Genomic DNA, 19,522 nt, shown 5'->3' with positions numbered 1-19,522 from the left:
ATTTGTAATCTGAGTACATAGCTTGGCTTACTTCTTAAGAATCTAAAAGTGTATAGGAGATGATATTGCTAGAGAGAGGAATGACTGAAACATATTTTGTGTGTTTGGTTTGTGGATCTGATTGAGTTCAGTTATGAATGGGGAATTTTATTTGGCAGACATAGACAAGGTTAAAACTTTGAGTCTCCAAATCCCTCTGAATTTCTTATGCTGGAAGGGGCAGGATCTCCCTCTTACCTGAAAGAACCAGCCTTACCCTGCAAAAAGCTTCTTGATGACAGTATTTGTTTCCTCACAAGGATATTCTCAATAACAGGACTTCCTCTCCCCAAAGCTGAATTGACAAATGCTACTGTTATGTATGCAACAGTCATCCCTATTTCAGAGGCAGGGTTAAGTAGTCTCTCTAAGCCCAATCCCTGTGCAGTTCTTTGCAAACTCTCTGTCTCATTGTCTAAACAGGAGTAATACTTGGAGGGGCTACAAATGCCTGGGTCCCAAATAGCAACCTCCATGTAAATATCATACAATTTTTCTCCTACTGGTAGTGGTATTGGTGGGTTGGAGTTAGAGGGGGATATTGACTTGTGTTAGTGGCACAAGTTTGTGAGGCCAAACAACTTAGACTTGAAGGTTTATTAGTTTTAGATTAAAAAGAAAATTTCTTTTTAATTTAAATTTTTAATTTTTGTAGGTACATAGTAGGTGTACATATTTAAAGAAAATTTTTTGATGTCAACACTGAATTGCACTTTTTTGCCCAGTACTCTATAAACCCAGACAATTTTGTCAAGTTTTATTGACTTCCCTTAATAAGTTCTCTCATTTTTATGGTTGTATCATTTTGTTAGAGTTTATAACACTTAATCATATTTCATAGTCCTGAAAGTTATTATTTTGAAAATTCATCTAACAATTTCCAATGGTCCTTCAGACTTTATATTTTTTTGACACACAAGTGGACTTGGGCTAATTCTCTTAATAGCTACCCTTTTACATACATAGACTTTGAATGCCTGACCACTTTTAATGGTAAAATCCTGGAGGTATTAAAGGATAAATTGTGCTTATAGCTCTAGTCAGAGGCCGATATTGTGCATACCAACAGAAGATTGCATCTCTTAGAAACTGCATATGTCCTAATCATATTTTACCAGAGACTCTTCTCTTGTAGCTCATATTTTAGGGAGTTGTGTAAATCATTGATATCTAACTTTAACATATTCTTTTGGACTAAGTTAATGCCAGGTAGAATATTGATATAGGACCAAATCAAGTGACTGCAACAGTAGATGAACAATGCATATCTTAGTGCAAATGTTCTGATAATAACCATAAGACCCTGCAGTTCCCTGGAGTCATGTGTGGTTTTCCACAGACACACTGTGTCTTATCTTTTTAGCCTGAAATAGCCTCCCCACTTTCTTCCTTCATTTTGCAGATTCCATCCTGTAGAATGCATTCCCCAATGGTTATAGTCTACAGTAAGTGTTCATCCAATACAACCTCACCGTGAACATCTACTATCCATTTTGTAGTTGACCATTTACCCCACAAAATTATATGCTGCTTCAGAGGGGAAACTGTGTTTAGTTATATTTGTGTTTCCTGAGTTAGTTTAATCATTATGGATATGGTCTGTGTTGACTGTGAGACCTGGGTTCAAGTTTCAACTTTGCTATTCATAAAATGCCTGAGCCTGAAGGGGTCACTTTCAAGTTTTGAGCTCCAGTTTCTTCATTTGCAAAATGGAAAAAATTGTGTTAACTAATACAAGTATTTTGAGAATGAGATTACATACCATATACAAAGCACTTAGCACAGAACCTGGAGTATACTACATGCTCAATAATTGTTATAGACTATTCACAACAAATGTAGAATAAAACTTTCAGCTTCCATATATAACTATTGAACTTGCATACTTGGCAAAAGTGGAACCGTGTAATTATTTTGGACCATTGACCCACAGAAAAAAATGTTAATCATGTAGCAAGAAACAAAGGCAACAAGTAATATCTGACAATGAGTTTTGGTTGCCATGCTATTGCAAACATTACACATTCACATATCACATTTGGGTAAGTTACAATATTGATATAGCAATTGCTTTCAAACTACTGAAACTGAAGATTATTATAATAATTATCCTGGCATGATTAAAAAGGATATCACCAAAAAATAAAGTCCAAACTCGGTTTTATGGCACAAGGCATTTTTCATGCTCTTTCTTCTGTCTTCCTCTCTTAAACTAGCTCTTTGTATGCGCCATTCCAGTTTTTGGCTCCTGTCATATACAGTTTTATTGCAAACACCCTCATCTAACAGTTTCTAGTCCTTCCAATGTACATAGCAAACACTCCTCTTTCAAGATCCAGATCAAAAGTTATTTCTCTGATAAAAAATTTTTTCTGATAATGTAGTATATAACTTACCATTTTATTTTTTGTGTTCCCACCATACCCTATAGATTTTCTGGCACATTTCTTCACGTGTATATTGTTTCCCATTAGACTGTAAACCACACGAGGGCAGACCCTGGTAGACAGCAGGTGCTCAACATATGTTTGTTAAGCAAAGGTACAAATCATATCATATTCTAAACATACTTAAGAAACAAATAAGTAACTGTAATGCTTATATTTTGACCTCACTTGTTCTCCAAGTGTACTAATAAGCAATTATCTATTTATTACATTTTCAGAAGAGTCCTTAAGTTTCTAGACGAGTATTTTGATATATAAGTCAGTGTACTGAACTTAAAAGACCTGGGGATGTTGGCCGGGCGCGGTGGCTCAAGCCTGTAATCCCAGCACTCTGGGAGGCCGAGGCGGGCGGATCACGAGGTCAGGAGATCGAGACCATCCTGGCTAACACGGTGAAACCCCGTCTCTACTAAAAAAAAAAATACAAAAAAAAAAAAACTAGCCGGGCGAGGTGGCGGGCGCCTGTAGTTCCAGCTATTCGGGAGGCTGAGGCAGGAGAATGGCATAAACCTGGGAGGCGGAGCTTGCAGTGAGCTGAGATCCGGCCACTGCACTCCAGCCTGGGCGACAGAGCGAGACTCCGTCTCAAAAAAAAAAGAAAAAAAAAAAAAAAAAAAAAAAAGACCTGGGGATGTAATCTTTAAAGAAATTACAGGAATGTGCTTATAACATTTAGGGGCCTTTTATTTTAACAGAGACCTCATTCTCTCTTTTAAACATGATACATTGCCCAGATGACTAAAGTAATAAAATATGAGGAGAGTGAAAATGAAAACAGAATTTCTATGCGAAGGGAACTGGACAGTATCTAATTTGTTTATGAAATCAGCTGATATAATTTGGACAATATAAACACACTAAATTAATATTTAGGACAGTAGTTCAAGTCAAATGAGACCAATAGTATGAGTGAATTATTCTGAGGTCAAATTTAAATGAATAGTGGCTGGGCATGGTGGCTCACACCTGTAATTCCAGCACTTTAGGAGGCCTAGGTGAGTGGATCACTTGAGGTCAGGACTTCGAGACCAGCCTGGCCAACATGGTGAACCCCCTGTCTCTACTAAAAATACAAAAAATTTGCCTGGCGTGGTGGCAGGCGCCTGTAATCCCAGATACTCAGGAGGCTGAAGCAGGAGAATTGCTTGATCCTGGGAGGTGGAGGTTGCAGTGAGCTGAGATCATGCCACTGCACTCCAGTCTGGGAGGTGGGGGCACCTCCTTATTCTCCTGACCTGTCTCATTGTTACTGTCTGCATTGGTTATAAGGTTACATGGATAAGTTCTTTAGTGGTGATTTCCGAGATTTTAGTGCAGCAGTCACCCAAGCAGTGTACATTGTACCCAATATATATGTCATTTTCTTGGTACAGGTGCTTTTTGTACCTTGACTGTATGAGGGAAGCTGAGTTAAAATACTTGTGTAACTTCTGCCTGCTCTTTTCCTATCCAACTAGTTGATCAAATATGAAGATTGAGATCTGAATTGAAGTCCAATCTCTACTCAGTAGTAATATGATCTTGGGAAAGTTTCTTACTGCCTGAAGAATAGTGTCTGCTTCTCATCTCTTTACAGGGTATTTGTGAGAGGCAAATAGTAGAATGCACATTAAAATAGTAAGTAAACTGCAAAATCGTGAGTCTTACGATTACATACTGATAATAATCTAATAACTACCAAATTAGCATTTTCAGGATGGTCTTTGCCCGAATTCCAGATTTATATATTCAATTGGCTACTTAAAATCTCTACTTATGTATCTAATGGTTATCTCAAACTTATGTTCCAAATGGAGCTCCTGATATTCTTTCCCCAAACCTACTACTTTCATAATCTTTCTCATCTTAGTAAACTGTGATTGCATTCTTCTAGTTGCTGAGGTAAAAAATCTTGGAGTCATCTTTGATATTTCCCTTTCTCTTACAGTCTATATCCAAACTGTCAAGATATCTTATTAGCTGTACTTCAAGCTTTAATGATAATCTGACCACTTTACATAGCTTCTCATTTTACTTCCGGTATGACTTAAATGTTACTTACTCAGTAGACGTCAAGATAGGACACTCTGGAACCCTCACCTCCAACCATGATAGTCTCTATCCCCTTTTCCTGTTCTGCTGTTCTTCATTAGCCCTCGTTGCTATTTATCATGCTGCATATTTTATGTACTTTTTTAATTGTCTGAATCCTTCCCAAGAATACAAATGTCTTGGGAACGAGAATTTTTGTTTTGTTTACTATTGTATCCCCAATGTTTAAACCAGTGCCTGACATATACTTGGAATTTAATAAATATTTGATGAATGAATGAATAAGAGAAATTAGTACTGAGAATTTTAAAAGGTGAGATATTTAGAGCTATGTGCATAACAGGAGCAAAGAAGCCCTTGGTTACCATCTCCATGGTTCTCCTGTGAGCGAAGCTTTAGTTTTATGAAGTAGCAGCCTAATAACAACAGAAACAACTGAGTACCAATTATGTGCAGAAACTATTCCACATGCTTTATTCACTTCTTATTTTTGCCATACAACCATGAGAAATAGCGGTTATTATCTCTGTTTTACAGATAAGCCTAAACAGCTTGTTCAAAATCACCTTGCTAGCAGGTGATTGTGCTAGATTTAAAAATCAGTTCCATTTGACCCCAAAGTTCAACATTTTTTAAAAAACTATAATTATGTGGGTTACTTTTTGGCTCTTCATTGATGTTTTGGCTAATGGGGGTATTAATGTAAGCAATAAACTAGGCAGAAAAATGGAATGATATACCATTAAGCCTATTGAGTTCAGCATTTTCTTTAGTGTGAAAACTTTAGTATAATGCAATTTTAATGCTATCTTTATTTGTGGGAGAATCTGAATAGCCAAAATGTAGAGCAAACATTGTTCTCATTTTTAATTGAAAATTAAAGGTTACCCTGCATCAAAAGTTGCGTGCATGTAGCATTAAAAACAGGTGGACTTGACCTCTTTTAGTGTAATATTTAGTTGTTAAAAATGGAATTTTATTTAGTTTGAACATTTCTCTTACATTTAGGAGGCAATAAAAAAGCCCCCCTGCAGCTAATTTAATAACAGAGAATTCTCATGGATGTAATGCAAATATCTGCTGTGAGGCAAACTCACTTCATATTGTTTATTTAATTTTGCATTCATTTCACTGAATTGCACTGTAATGGGATGCAGGGACTCTAACAATGGAAGAGAAAATTGGATAGGTGCATGTGAGAGAAAATTAGTGAGCATATTCTGAACAGACACTGTGATTTTTGTTTTGAGCTTTGTAATGCATTCACTTTGGGATCATAATAAGCAACATAGATCTCACTTAATTTTCCAGATGTAATTTGGAAGAATTTTTTTCTTTTAACACATTTTTAGTTATGGAATAAAATATGTTGATAGATTAATATACTTTCTAGCTTAAAACTTCAGTTTCTAGGTTAAAAAAATATTCACGCTAAGTTACACATAGTTGAGTGATTCAATTAACTAAGGATAATCCTTATTGTGTTTATTTTATGAACAATGGACATAATGAAATCCTTTTTTTTTTTTTTTTTTAAGAGGCCTGTCACGGGGAGGGCGGAGGGGGGAGGGATTGCATTGGGAGTTATACCTGATGTAAATGACGAGTTGATGGGTGCTGACGAGTTGATGGGTGTAGCACGCCAACATGGCACAGGTATACATATGTAACAAACCTGCACGTTATCCACATGTACCCTAGAACTTAAAGTATTAGAAAAAAAAAAAAAAAAAACAACAGAGCTGGGGTCTCACTATGTTCCCCAGGCTAGATTTCGACTTCTGGGCTGGGCTCAATATCTCAACTTCCTGAGAAGCTGGAACTACAGGTGCACCCCACAGTACCTGGCTTATAGTGAAACTTTGGTGAGGTGAGATATGGGAAATCACTTTATAAATTAGAATTCTTATGTAAATGTAAAATGATAGTAGTTTTGCTACTATTCTTATGGTTTAAAGGGATTATTAAATACTTTATCAACTTTGTATTTTCTTCAAAAAATTGATGGTTTTGGATTATAACATTCAACTTTTTGGTTTTTTTTTTTTTTAGTTAATGCAGAATTTCCTGAAGTATAAGGTAAGCCACTGATGAACTTACACTATAGTACTGGTAACTGAGCAACATCATAACCCTTATTCATATTCTATTTTCTTTTTCACCATTTTATTTTGGTACTAAAATAACATTGATATTTACATTTTATTATTTTTTGTGGTTATAAACAAGTCAGTAGTACACATTTCAGTGAATATATCTTTGCATATTTGTATAATTTTATGCCAAATTTTCTCAATGAAATGGTATCTCACTTAAAAAGCTTTGCCCAGAACCTTTCTGAGTTAAAATGGAATACACTTTCTGTAGCTTCTCCCAAATTTTTCATTGCAATAATTTTAAATCTACAAGAGGTTCATCTGAATGTCACATGCCATAATGCATGGAAGTCCTAAAATATAACTTATGTGCCAAAAAAGAAAAGGAAAAAAGTACATTTTTCTATTAGTAATTTCTAATTTCATTGTATTGTGGTCAGAATTGTATGAACTGTGTCTTTGGTTTTATGGCCCAAAATATGGTCTATATTAGTTAATGTTCCATTTGACTTAATAAGAATACATGTTCTGCTATTGTTGGGTGGAGTGTTTTGTAAATATCAGTTAGGTTAAGTTGGCTGATAGTGTTCAAGTTTTATATCTATATTATTTTTCTAGCACTTCTATAAGAGAGCACCACAAACAGTATCTTAAACTGATGCTAGGGTTTTGGCAGGGCTGTTTCCTTTGAAGATACTAGGGAAGGATCTGTTTCAGGCTTCTCTCCTAGATTTTGGTAATTCCTTCTCTTTCAGCATCATAACTCCAATTTCACATGGTATTATCCTTGTGTGCATGTCTCCGTGTCCAAATTTCCTCTTTTTAAAATCCAATCCAGTCATACTAGCTTAGGAGTCTATTCTACTCCGGTATGACCTCAACATAATTAATAACATCTGTAATGATCTTATTTCCAAATAAGGTCACATTCCAAAACATTGAGGGTTAGGACTTCACCATATAAATTTTTGGGAACATAATTCAACCCATAACAACATTCTTACGACAGTGCAATCAAACTGGAACTCAGGATTAAGAAACTCACTCAAAACCACTCAACCACATGGAAACGGAACAACCTCCTCCTGAATGACTACTGGGTACATAACGAAATGAAGGCAGAAATAAAGATGTTCTTTGAAACCAATGAGAACAAAGACACAACATACCAGAATCTCTGGGACACATTTAAAGCAATGTGTAGAGGGAAATTTATAGCACGAAATGCCCACAAGAGAAAGCAGGAAAGATCTAAAATTGACACCCTAACATCACAATTAAAAGAACTAGAGAAGCAAGAGCAAACACATTCAAAAGCTAGAAGAAGGCAAGAAATAACTAAGATCAGAGCAGAACTGAAGGAGATAGAGACACAAAAACCCTTCAAAAAAATCAATGAATCCAGGAGCTGGTTTTTTGAAAAGATCAACAAAGTTGATAGACCGCTAGCAAGATTAATAAAGAAAAGAGAGAAGAATTAAATAGACACAATAAAAAATGATAAAGGGGATATCACCACCTATCCCACAGAAATACAAACTACCAACAGAGAATACTATAAACACCTCTATGCAAATAAACTAGGAAATCTAGAAGAAATGGATAAATTCCTGGAGACACACACTCTCCCAAGACTAAACCAGGAAAAAGTGGAGTCCCTGAATAGACCAATAACAGGCTCTGAAATTGAGGCAATAATTAATACCCTGCCAACCAAAAAAAGTCCAGGACCAGACGGATTCACAGCCGAATTCTGCCAGAGGTACAAGGAGGAGCTGATGCCCTCTCTCACCACTCCCATTCAACATAGTGTTGGAAGTTCTGGCCAGGGCAATCAGGCAAGAGAAAGAAATAAAGGTATTCAATTAGGAAAAGAGGAAGTCAAATTGTCCCTGTTTGCAGATGACATGATTGTATATTTAGAAAACCCCATCATCTCAGCCCAAAATCTCCTCAAGCTGATAAGCAACTTCAGCAAATTCTCAGGATACAAAATCAATGTGCAAAAATCACAAGCATTCTTATACACCAATAACAGACAGAGAGCCAAATCTTGAATGAACTACCATTCACAATTGCTTCAAAAAGAATAAAATACCTAGGGATCCAACTTACAAGGAATGAGAAGGACCTGTTCAAGGAGAACTACAAACCACTGCTCAGTGAAATAAAAGAGGACACAAACAAACGGAAGAACATACCATGCTCATGGATAGGAAGAATCAACATCGTGAAAATGGCCATACTGCCCAAGGTAATCTATAGATTCAATGCCATCCCCATTAAGCTACCAATGACTTTCTTCACAGAATTGGAAAAAACTACTTTAAAGTTCATATGAAACCAAAAAAGAGCCCTCATTGCCAAGACAATCCTAAGCCAAAAGAACAAAACTGGAGGTATCATGCTATCTGACTTCAAACTATACTACAATGCTACAGTAACCCAAACAGCATGATACTGGTATCAAACCAGAGATATAGACCAATGGAACAGAACAGAGCCCTCAGAAATAATACCACACATCTACAATCTTCTGATCTTTGACAAACCTGGCAAAAACAAGAAATGGGGAAAGGATTCCCTATTTAATAAATGGTACTGGGAAAACTGGCTAGCCATATGTAGAAAGCTGAAATGGGATCCCTTCCTTACACCTTATACGAAAATTAATTCAAGATGGATTAAAGACTTAAATGTTAAACCTAAAACCATAAAAACCCTAGAAGAAGACCTAGGCAATACCATTCAGTACATAGGCACAGGCAAGGACTTCATGTCTAAAACACCAAAAGCAATGGCAACAAAAGCCAAAATTGACATGGGATATAATTAAACTAAAGAGCTTTTGCACAGCCAAAGAAACTACCATCAGAGTGTACAGGAAACCTACAGAATGAGAGAAAATTTTTGCAATCTACTCATCTGACAAAGGGCTAATATCCAGAATGTACAATGAACACAAACAAATGTACAAGAAAAAAACAAACAACCCCATCAAAAAGTGGGCAAAGGATATGAACAGAAACTTCCCAAAAGAAGACATTTATGCAGCCAACAGACACATGAAAAAATGCTCATCATCACTGGTCATCAGAGAAATGCAAATCAAAACCACAATGAGATACTATCTCACACCAGTTAGAATGGCAATCATTAAAAAGTCAGGACACAACAGGTGCTGGAGAGGATGTGGAGAAATAGGAACATTTTTACACTGTTGGTGGGACTGTAAACTAGTTCAACCATTATGAAAGACAGTGTGACGATTCCTCAAGGATCTAGAACTAGAAATACCATTTGACCCAGCCATCCCATTACTCGGTGTATACTCAAAGGATTATAAATCATGCTGCCATAAAGACACATGCACATGTATGTTTATTGTGCCACTATTCACAATAGCAAAGACTTGGAACCAACCCAAATGTCCATCATTGACAGACTGGATTAAGAAAATGTGGCACATATACACCATGGAATACCATGCAGCCATACAAAAGGGTGAGTTCATGTCTTCCGTAGGGACATGGATGCAGCTGGAAACCATCATTCTCAGCAAACTATCGCAAGGACAGAAAACCAAACACCGCGTGTTCTCACTCATAGGTGGGAACTGAACAATGAGAACACTTGGACACAGGAAGGGGAACATGACACACTGGGGCCTGTTGAGGCATGGTGGGAGGTGGGAGGGATAGCATTAGGAGATATACCTAAGGTAAACGATGAGTTAATGGCTGCAGCACACCTACATGGGACATGTATACATATGTGACAAACCTGCATGTTGTGCACATGTACCCTAGAACTTAAAGTGTGTGTGTGTATATATATATAAACAACATTCTTATCTTCTGTGTACTTTAACATATATTTTTGAGAGACAAATATTGAAATCTCCAACTTTAGTTATGGGTTTGTCTATTTCTGTATATATTGGCAGTTCTATCATATTTTGCCTCGTACTTTGAAGCTCTGTACTTAGGTGCATAAACTCTTATAATTGTTTTGTCTTCTTGTGAATTAACTTCTTTATTGTTATAAAATAGTTATTTATCTTTGTAATATGTTTTGTTCTGAAGTCGACTGTTAAATATTAATACAGACACTCAAAGTTTCTTTTGGTTTATGTTAGTATTTGTCTATCTATCTATCTATCTATCTATCTATCTATCTATCTATCTATCTATCATCTGTCTACCTGTCTATCAATCATCTATTTTTGTATCTAGATTTAAGAGGCATGGATTCCTGGAAATGTCACATAGCTCTGTAAAGATTTGGTACACGTTTCAGTGTATACACTCCCCTCTGTGTGAAGGAACATACCAACTTCGCTTAGGAGTCTCATCTGTTATTCTGAGCCAGACAGTACATGTGATGCATAAATAAAAGACCTGGAGGAGTTAATGCACCTTCAGGCATCTAAGTTCATTTGGAATTTTAATAAAAGTGATTAAATACTGATATCCCTTTCTGGCAAGGTCAGGCTTTGTAAAATTGCCACTAATACTTTTGCCACTCTTTGAGAAACCTGAAGAACTCTGTCAATGATTTAGAGTATTTGTGTGCCTTTCCTAGAAGTACCATAGGGTTGAAATAAAAAATCTGTAGCACAGTCAAAAAAAAAAAAAAAAAGAAAGAAAAGAAAAGACCTGGGAAGTCAGGTGAGATGTCCAGACATCTTCCTCCTTCTGCTTCTTGATTGTGTGCACCCGTGAGATTACTAGTAAAGTCTGGCCGTGAGTAATGTCTCTGAATTGTGGGACTCTGATCCTTTCGATAACTAATCATTTGTATTTGCTCATATACTTAAATACCAACCAAAAGGATAATTTAAAAAAATTTTTAACGTTTTTATTTCAAGGTCCCATTTTGCTTGGTAGTAGCTGAGGTAAAAGACTCAGAGAATGGTAGGGGAACATAAACTTGCCAATTACAGATTTATTACCCTCTTCAGATTTAAAACATATCCATAACTAACCTAAACTGGTGATAGTTATTCCATTCAAAGTTTTATTCCTTATTGAGTCTGTTATTGTGTTCCCCCTTCTATATTCTAACATGGCTTCTGGAGGTAGGAGGAAGTTTAACTTGTCCTCATCTCAATGAGGTGATTTTTCTACATGAGGGTTCACTGCTGTCATCTATGTTCTCTCTTGGCCAGTGAGTGTGCATTTGTTGACACGTGTAACTGTGTTTTGGGCTGGTGACACTCATCTTGTGGTCACTTTACAAGGTCCGTGACCAGGGGGTGGCTGTTTTCATCTGCTGACCTGACTTCATCTTGGAACCTGCTATTCCTGCAGGTTCTCTGAGACCTAGCCATGAATCACCTCATCCCTTACCATAATGGCCCTATATCAGCCCCACTGGCTTCAACTCAGCTATATTTCTTGTCCAGAGCATGTGTGAATGCTTGAAGATTTTTCATTATCCATAGAACCAAGGGAATCTCTGTGGGAGGAATGCTTTCTTCAACCCTCTTTCTGCCCAGGTGTTTCCCAAATAATTTCTATTTTGGCGCAGTTGTTCCAAACTGCGCAGATGCTTTTATCTTAGAATCTCTAATGGTAACCAGTGGGACAAAGCCTGTCTAATTTCGGCTGAACTTTCTCATGCTTTGATGTCATTGCCTCTTAATAAGTGATCTCTAAGGCAGTAATAAGAAGTCTGTCATCCCACCTTTTTCTCTAGTCTTGGCACCTCGTACCCCCTTTCAGCTTGTCTTGACCATCTCCTTTTTTGCTCAATTGAAGGAAATTATTTATGACATAAACTTTTTCTTTTTTATTCCATGATCTTCTTGTGAACCCACCATCAGCTTCCTAGTGCAATAGACCTGAAGGCTAATGCCTAACAATTGAGTCATGTGGGGGACATGATTTATAGGGTCATGAACCATAGATTGGTTTAATATTTCCAAAACTATTGTCCCCATTATGCAAACCAACAACAAATGGAACCTACAGAAAATCAGATAGTATTCATATTTTGCTGATAACACTTCTAGGGATATTGGAACTGAATGAAGTTGCAGAAATGAGTTGTCTTTTGAAAAATTGCCTAGAAGGAGGGGCCAGAGGATGGTGAAAAGGATCAAGCAATTAAATGAGATACCAGTGTTTTGCTGATTCCCCGTATTCACAAAATACTTATCATAGATTACTTCATTCATCTTTTCAAGAAGATTGTAAGTTAGATTTAAGAAAAAAATCTACTTTATATATGAAGGACCAGAGAAGAATATTACAATAAACGTGGCAGGGACAGAACGTGGTCCACAAATGCCCATTTTGTGAATCTCAAACCTGTGTTTATTCTACCAAATCCTTTTATATGTGCTAGAAAAGACTCCAGGCTTAGTCTACAAAGACTACAGACAGTCTCTTATACACCTCACTAGCATCAATGCAAAGGAGTAGATAGGCTGTTATGCTATCTGTTAATTTTTTCCCATTTAAGTTATGCCTCTTCACATCTTTTTTTTTCTGATTAAAATTCTGTCAATAGACACATAGGTAGGGAGACTATTCCTGAGTGGTGCATGCCTCTAGAAAAACAACCTATAAGTGAGATAAAGTTTAGATTTCATAAAGGAGATATTTATAGAGTACATTGGTGTTTTGGGAGAAACAAAGTGAAAATATTTTTAGCCTAGAGTTTCTTGGATGCTTGAAAATATGGTGCTACAAAAACTTAAATTGGGCTCAACAATTCTGGAGACTGTGATCTAAATCAAAAGGCATTTTGATAGCTTATGGATTTTTTTTTTTTCTTCCCTGGAACTGTTGGAAGCCATAGATTTGAAAAGAAATTTCACACAGGTATGATTATCACAGCATCGATAAACTGCTATCTCTATAGAATGGTAATAGGCAAGTCATGTTACTTGTGAGACCGGGTTCTTCAACATTAAGAGATATCAGAGGCCAGTATGAGAAAACTGACCTCAAAACACGGGATATGATAGATGACAAGCGGTTCATGAAGAAGTCTCGCCAACATTAACTTTATCAAGTTTGCTTAAACGTAAATAAGGGCTTTATATTGAATGGCTTGACATAAGGAGTTTTTGTCTTTTCTCCATTTTTAATTTAACAAGAAAATATAGCTGTGTCAACTAAAATGTCACCACTTGAAGCAATAGCTTCCAACTTTCCCAGTTGCACCTCTTATCAGTAAAATATTTTTTAAAACGCATCTCTGGTCATGTGGTGGCTCATGCCTGTAATCTTAGCACTTTGGAAGGCTGAAGAGGGTGGATCACTTGAAGCCAGGAATTTGAGACCAGCCTGGCCAACGTGGCAAAACCCCATTAGCTGGACATGGTGGTGCATGCCTGTAGTCCCAGCTACTCAAGAGGCTGAGGCACGATGACTGCTTGAATCTGTGAGGCGGAGGTTGCAGTGAGCAGATATTGTGTCACTGCACTCCAGCCTGGGTGACAGAGTGAGACTGTGCCTTAAAAAACAAGCAAAAGCACGCATCTCCAAATTATATTACTTTTATTTATTTTAAAGTTATATAGCGAGTAATTGTATGTTATAAAAAACACACCTAAATAGAAATTTAAAATAAATAAAAATAAAATGAATAATATTTAAAAATCAAGAATTTAAATGTCTAACAAACATTTTGCTTTCACTGAAAATACTAGTATCACTATTAATAGGTGTAGAGTACATTTCATTTGAAAAATTTGGATTAAGACTTTATGATTCAGTTATTTGAAGGTCTGATTCTAAGGTGGGTTTATTTCAGTATCTATTACAATATTAGGTGTCATAATTGATAAAGACAACTCACAAAACACCAAAATAAAAATAGATTGGTTGTGTTTATTAATCATGGAATTCATGAAAAACTCATCTATCAATTTTGCGAGTTTTAAAATTAAAAAGTACTAATTTTTCACATTTCTTTATATTAATACATGTTTTTGGCATACCAATTAAGAATTGTTCAAAAAAATTGTCATTTCATATTAAAACAAAAAAGTTGTAAAATATTCTTAGCCTTTTGTTTGCAGAATTTCAAACCATGTTTAAAAATTGTTTCTAAATTTTTGGGAAGTGAATACATGAGAATTTTACATTATATACACATTCATTATTTTTAGCAAGAAAATCATCTGAGAATGTAAACATTCCCAAACATTCTTTTTTTTTTTTTTTTTTTTTTTTTTTCAAATCAAGAAAATCACCTAGCTGGGTGCAGTGACTCACGTAATCCTAGAACTTTGGGAGGCCACGGCAGGATGATCACCTGAGGTCAGGAGTTCGAGATCAGACTGGGCCACATGGTGAAATCCTATCTCTACGAAAAAATACAAAAATTAGTCAAGTGTGGTGGCACATGCCTGTAATCCCGGCTACTTAGGAGACTGAGGCTGGAGAATTGCTTGAACCTAGGAGGCGGGGGCTGCAGTGAGATGAGATCGTACCATTGCACTCCAGTCTGGGCTACAGAGTGAGACACTGTATTAAAAAAAAAAAAAAAAGAAAGAAAAGAATATCATCTAAGAATGTAAACATTCACAAGCATTCATTTTCTAAATGCTCTATTTTATTTTGAAAAAGAATTAGTCTCTTACTTGTTAAAACATCAGCTTGACTGTGAAGAGACTTATTAAATATGTTTACTTTGTCAAAAAATTTGCTTGATAGAGATTAGTTTATCCATTAAAGATGAGTGATCTTGGAACTTTGTTTTTTGAGAAAATAATGATGCTTTATACTTATTTAAGTTGATAAATCTTAAGTACTTGGCTTGAGCTAACTAGTGAACCTGTTGTGGTAGAAAAAATTTTCTGGTTACTTCTCATATCACTACAGAATATTGTAAATATCCTATTTAATATTCTTATTTTTATAAACATAATAACATTATGATATTCCAAAGCAAGTGACTATAATAGATCACAAAGCCTGTCAGTTAATGAATTTGAGAGGACAAAAATTATCAAACCCTCTCTCTGATGTAAAATTTATTCCCCCAGGTTACTTCACAGCAGGGTACGTGGATCAACCCATATATTAAGTATGACTCAAGTTATCTTTTTATTTTTGTTTTTAGACAAGAAAAACATAATTAAGAAATTAAAATCACAGTGGATTATTATAAATACATGAAAGTTCCACTACTTTGGAGATCATAGTACTAAAGTGGTGTTTTTAAAACTTTAGTGTATATTTAGTGTATGTAAGAACAATCTAGAAAGAATATTAAAATGCAGATTTCTAGGCTCTATCCAAAGTGATTTTGATTTAACAGGTCTAAAGTATAACTTGGAAATCTATAATTTTATCAGCCATCTTAGATATTTCAAATGCAGCTCCTTAGTAGAAAACACTTTGAGGGCAGAGCAAGATGGCCGAATAGGAACAGCTCCAGTCTCCAACTCCCAGGGCGAGCGACACAGAAGACCGGTGATTTCTGCATTTTCAACTGAGGTACTGGGTTCATCTCACTAGGGAGTGCCAGACAATCGGTGCTGGTCAGCTACTGCAGCCCGACCAGCAAGAGCTGAAGCAGGGCGAGGCATCGCCTCACCTGGGAAGTGCAAGGGGAAAGGGAATCCCTTTTCCTAGCCAGGGGAACTGAGACACACAACACCTGGAAAATCGGGTAACTCCCACCCCAATACTGCGCTTTAAGAAGACAGGCACACCAGGAGATTATATCCCACACCTGGCCGGGAGGGTCCCATGCCCACGGAGCCTCCCTCATTGCTAGCACAGCAGTCTGCGATCTTGCGGCAAGGCAGCAGCGAGGCTGGGGGAGGGGCGCCCGCCATTGCTGAGGCTTAAGTAGGTAAACAAAGCCGCTGGGAAGCACGAAATGGGTGGAGCTCACAGCAGCTCAAGGAAACCTACCTGTCTCTGTAGACTCCACCTCTGGGGACAGGGCACAGTAAACAACAACGAAAGCAGCAGAAACCTCTGCAGATGCAAACGACTCTGTCTGACAGCTTTGAAGAGAGCAGTGGATCTCCCAACACAGAGGTTGAGATCTGAGAAGGGACAGACTGCCTGCTCAAGTGGGTCCCTGACCCCTGAGTAGCCTAACTGGGAGACATCCCCCACTAGGGGCAGTCTGACACCCCACACCTCAAAGGGTGGAGTACACCCCTGAGAGGAAGCCTCCAAAGCAAGAATCAGACAGGTACACTCGCTGTTCAGCAATATTCTATCTTCTGCAGCCTCTGCTGCTGACACCCAGGCAAACAGGGTCTGGAGTGGACCTCAAGCAATCTCCAACAGACCTACAGCTGAGGGTCCTGACTGTTAGAAGGAAAACTATCAAACAGGAAGGACACCTACACCAAAACCCCATCAGTACGTCACCATCATCATCAAAGACCAGAGGCAGATAAAACCACAAAGATGGGGAAAAAGCAGGGCAGAAAAGCTGGAAATTCAAAAAATAAGAGCACATCTCCCCCGGCAAAGGAGTGCAGCTCATCGCCAGCAATGGATCAAAGCTTGACGGAGAATGACTTTGACGAGATGAGAGAAGAAGTCTTCAGTCCATCAAACTTCTCAGAGCTAAAGGAAGAATTATGTACCCAGCGCAAAGAAACTAAAAATCTTGAAAAAAAAGTGGCAGAATTGATGGCTAGAGTAATTAATGCAGAGAAGGTCATAAACGAAATGAAAGAGATGAAAACCATGACACGAGAAATACGTGACAAATACACAAGCTTCAGTAACCGAGTCGATCAACTGGAAGAAAGAGTATCAGCGATTGAGGATCAAATGAACGAAATGAAGCTAGAAGAGAAACCGAAAGAAAAAAGAAGAAAAAGAAATGAACAAAGCCTGAAAGAAGTATGGGATTATGTAAAAAGACCAAATCTACATCTGATTGGGGTGCCTGAAAGTGAGGGGGAAAATGGAATCAAGTTGGAAAACACTCTTCAGGATATCATCCAGGAGAACTTCCCCAACCTAGTAGGGCAGGCCAACATTCAAATCCAGGAAATACAGAGAACGCCACAAAGATACTCCTCGAGAAGAGCAACTCCAAGACACATAATTGCCAGATTCACCAAAGTTGAAATGAAGGAAAAAATCTTAAGGGCAGCCAGAGAGAAAGGTCGGGTTACCCACAAAGGGAAGCCCATCAGACTAACAGCAGATCTCTCAGCAGAAACTCTCCAAGCCAGAAGAGAGTGGGGGCCAATATTCAACTTTCTTAAAGAAAAGAATTTTAAACCCAAAATTTCATATCCAGCCAAACTAAGTTTCATAAGTGAAGGAGAAATAAAATCCTTTACAGATAAGCAAATGCTTAGAGATTTTGTCACCACTAGGCCTGCCTTACAAGAGACCCTGAAGGAAGCACTAAACATGGGAAGGAACAACCGGTACCAGCCATTGCAAAAACAGGCCAAAATGTAAAGACCATTTAAGCTAGGAAGAAACTGCATCAACTAACGAGCAAAATAACCAGTTAATATCATAATGGCAGGATCAAGTTCACACATAACAATCTTAACCTTAAATGTAAATGGACTAAATGCTCCAATTAAAAGACACAGACTGGCAAACTGGATAAAGAGTCAAGACGCATCAGTCTGCTGTATTCAGGAGACCCATCTCACATGCAGAGACATACATAGGCTCAAAATAAAGGGATGGAGGAAGATTTACCAAGCAAATGGAGAACAAAAAAGCGCAGGGGTTGCAATACTAGTCTCTGATAAAACAGACTTTAAACCATCAAAGATCAAAAGAGACAAAGAAGGCCATTACATAATGGTAAAAGGATCAATTCAACAGGAAGAGCTAACTATCCTAAATATATATGCACCCAATACAGGAGCACCCAGATTCATAAAGCAAGTCCTTAGAGACTTACAAAGAGACTTAGACTCCCATACAATAATAATGGGAGACTTCAACACTCCACTGTGAACATTAGACAGATCAATGAGACAGAAAGTTAACAAGGATATCCAGGAATTGAACTCATCTCTGCAGCAAGCAGACCTAATAGACATCTATAGAACTCTCCACCCCAAATCAACAGAATATACATTCTTCTCAGCACCACATCACACTTATTCCAAAATTGACCACATAATTGGAAGTAAAGCACTCCTCAGCAAATGTACAAGAACAGAAATTATAACAAACTGTCTCTCAGACCACAGTGCAATCAAACTAGAACTCAGGACTAAGAAACTCAATCAAAACCGCTCAACTACATGGAAACTGTACAACCTACTCCTGAATGACTACTGGGTACATAACGAAATGAAGGCAGAAATAAAGATGTTCTTTGAAACCAATGAGAACAAAGATACAACATACCAGAATCTCTGGGACACATTTAAAGCAGTGTGTAGAGGGAAATTTATAGCACTAAATGCGCACAAGAGAAATCAGGAAAGATCTAAAATTGACCCTCTAACATCACAATTAAAAGAACTAGAGAAGCAAGAGCAAACACATTCAAAAGCTAGCAGAAGGCAAGAAATAACTAAGATCAGAGCAGAACTGAAGGAGATAGAGACACAAAAAACTCTCCAAAAAATCAATGAATCCAGGTGTTGGTTTTTTGAAAAGATCAACAAAATTGATAGACCACTAGCAAGACTAATAAAGAAGAAAAGAGAGAAGATTCAAATCGACGCAATTAAAAATGATAAAGGGGATATCACCACCGACCCCACAGAAATACAAACTACCATCAGAGAATACTATAAACACCTCTACGCAAACAAACTAGAAAACCTAGAAGAAATGGACAATTTCCTGGACACTTACACTCTTCCAAGACTAAACCAGGAAGAAGTTGAATCTCTGAATAGACCAATAGCAGGCTCTGAAATTGAGGCAATAATTAATAGCCTATCAACCAAAAAAAGTCCAGGACCAGATGGATTCACAGCTGAAT

At 37.3% G+C, this 19,522-nt stretch overlaps 1 long non-coding RNA gene across 1 annotated transcript in view; it reads left to right on the top strand.

The window, feature by feature from the left end:
• Window positions 1-19,522, top strand: part of LOC139363590 (uncharacterized) — a 105,485-nt gene that overhangs the window by 11,146 nt on the left and 74,817 nt on the right. Inside the window, exon 2 of the long non-coding RNA XR_011624255.1 lies at window positions 6,570-6,596. This is a non-coding gene — a long non-coding RNA (uncharacterized lncRNA). The remainder of the gene's footprint in view (window positions 1-6,569; window positions 6,597-19,522) is intronic.

This window comes from Macaca nemestrina, chromosome 6 (assembly GCF_043159975.1).
Source record: "Macaca nemestrina isolate mMacNem1 chromosome 6, mMacNem.hap1, whole genome shotgun sequence".
Classification (NCBI taxonomy): Eukaryota; Metazoa; Chordata; class Mammalia; order Primates; family Cercopithecidae; genus Macaca; species Macaca nemestrina.
This window is presented reverse-complemented; position numbering and strand designations above follow the sequence as displayed.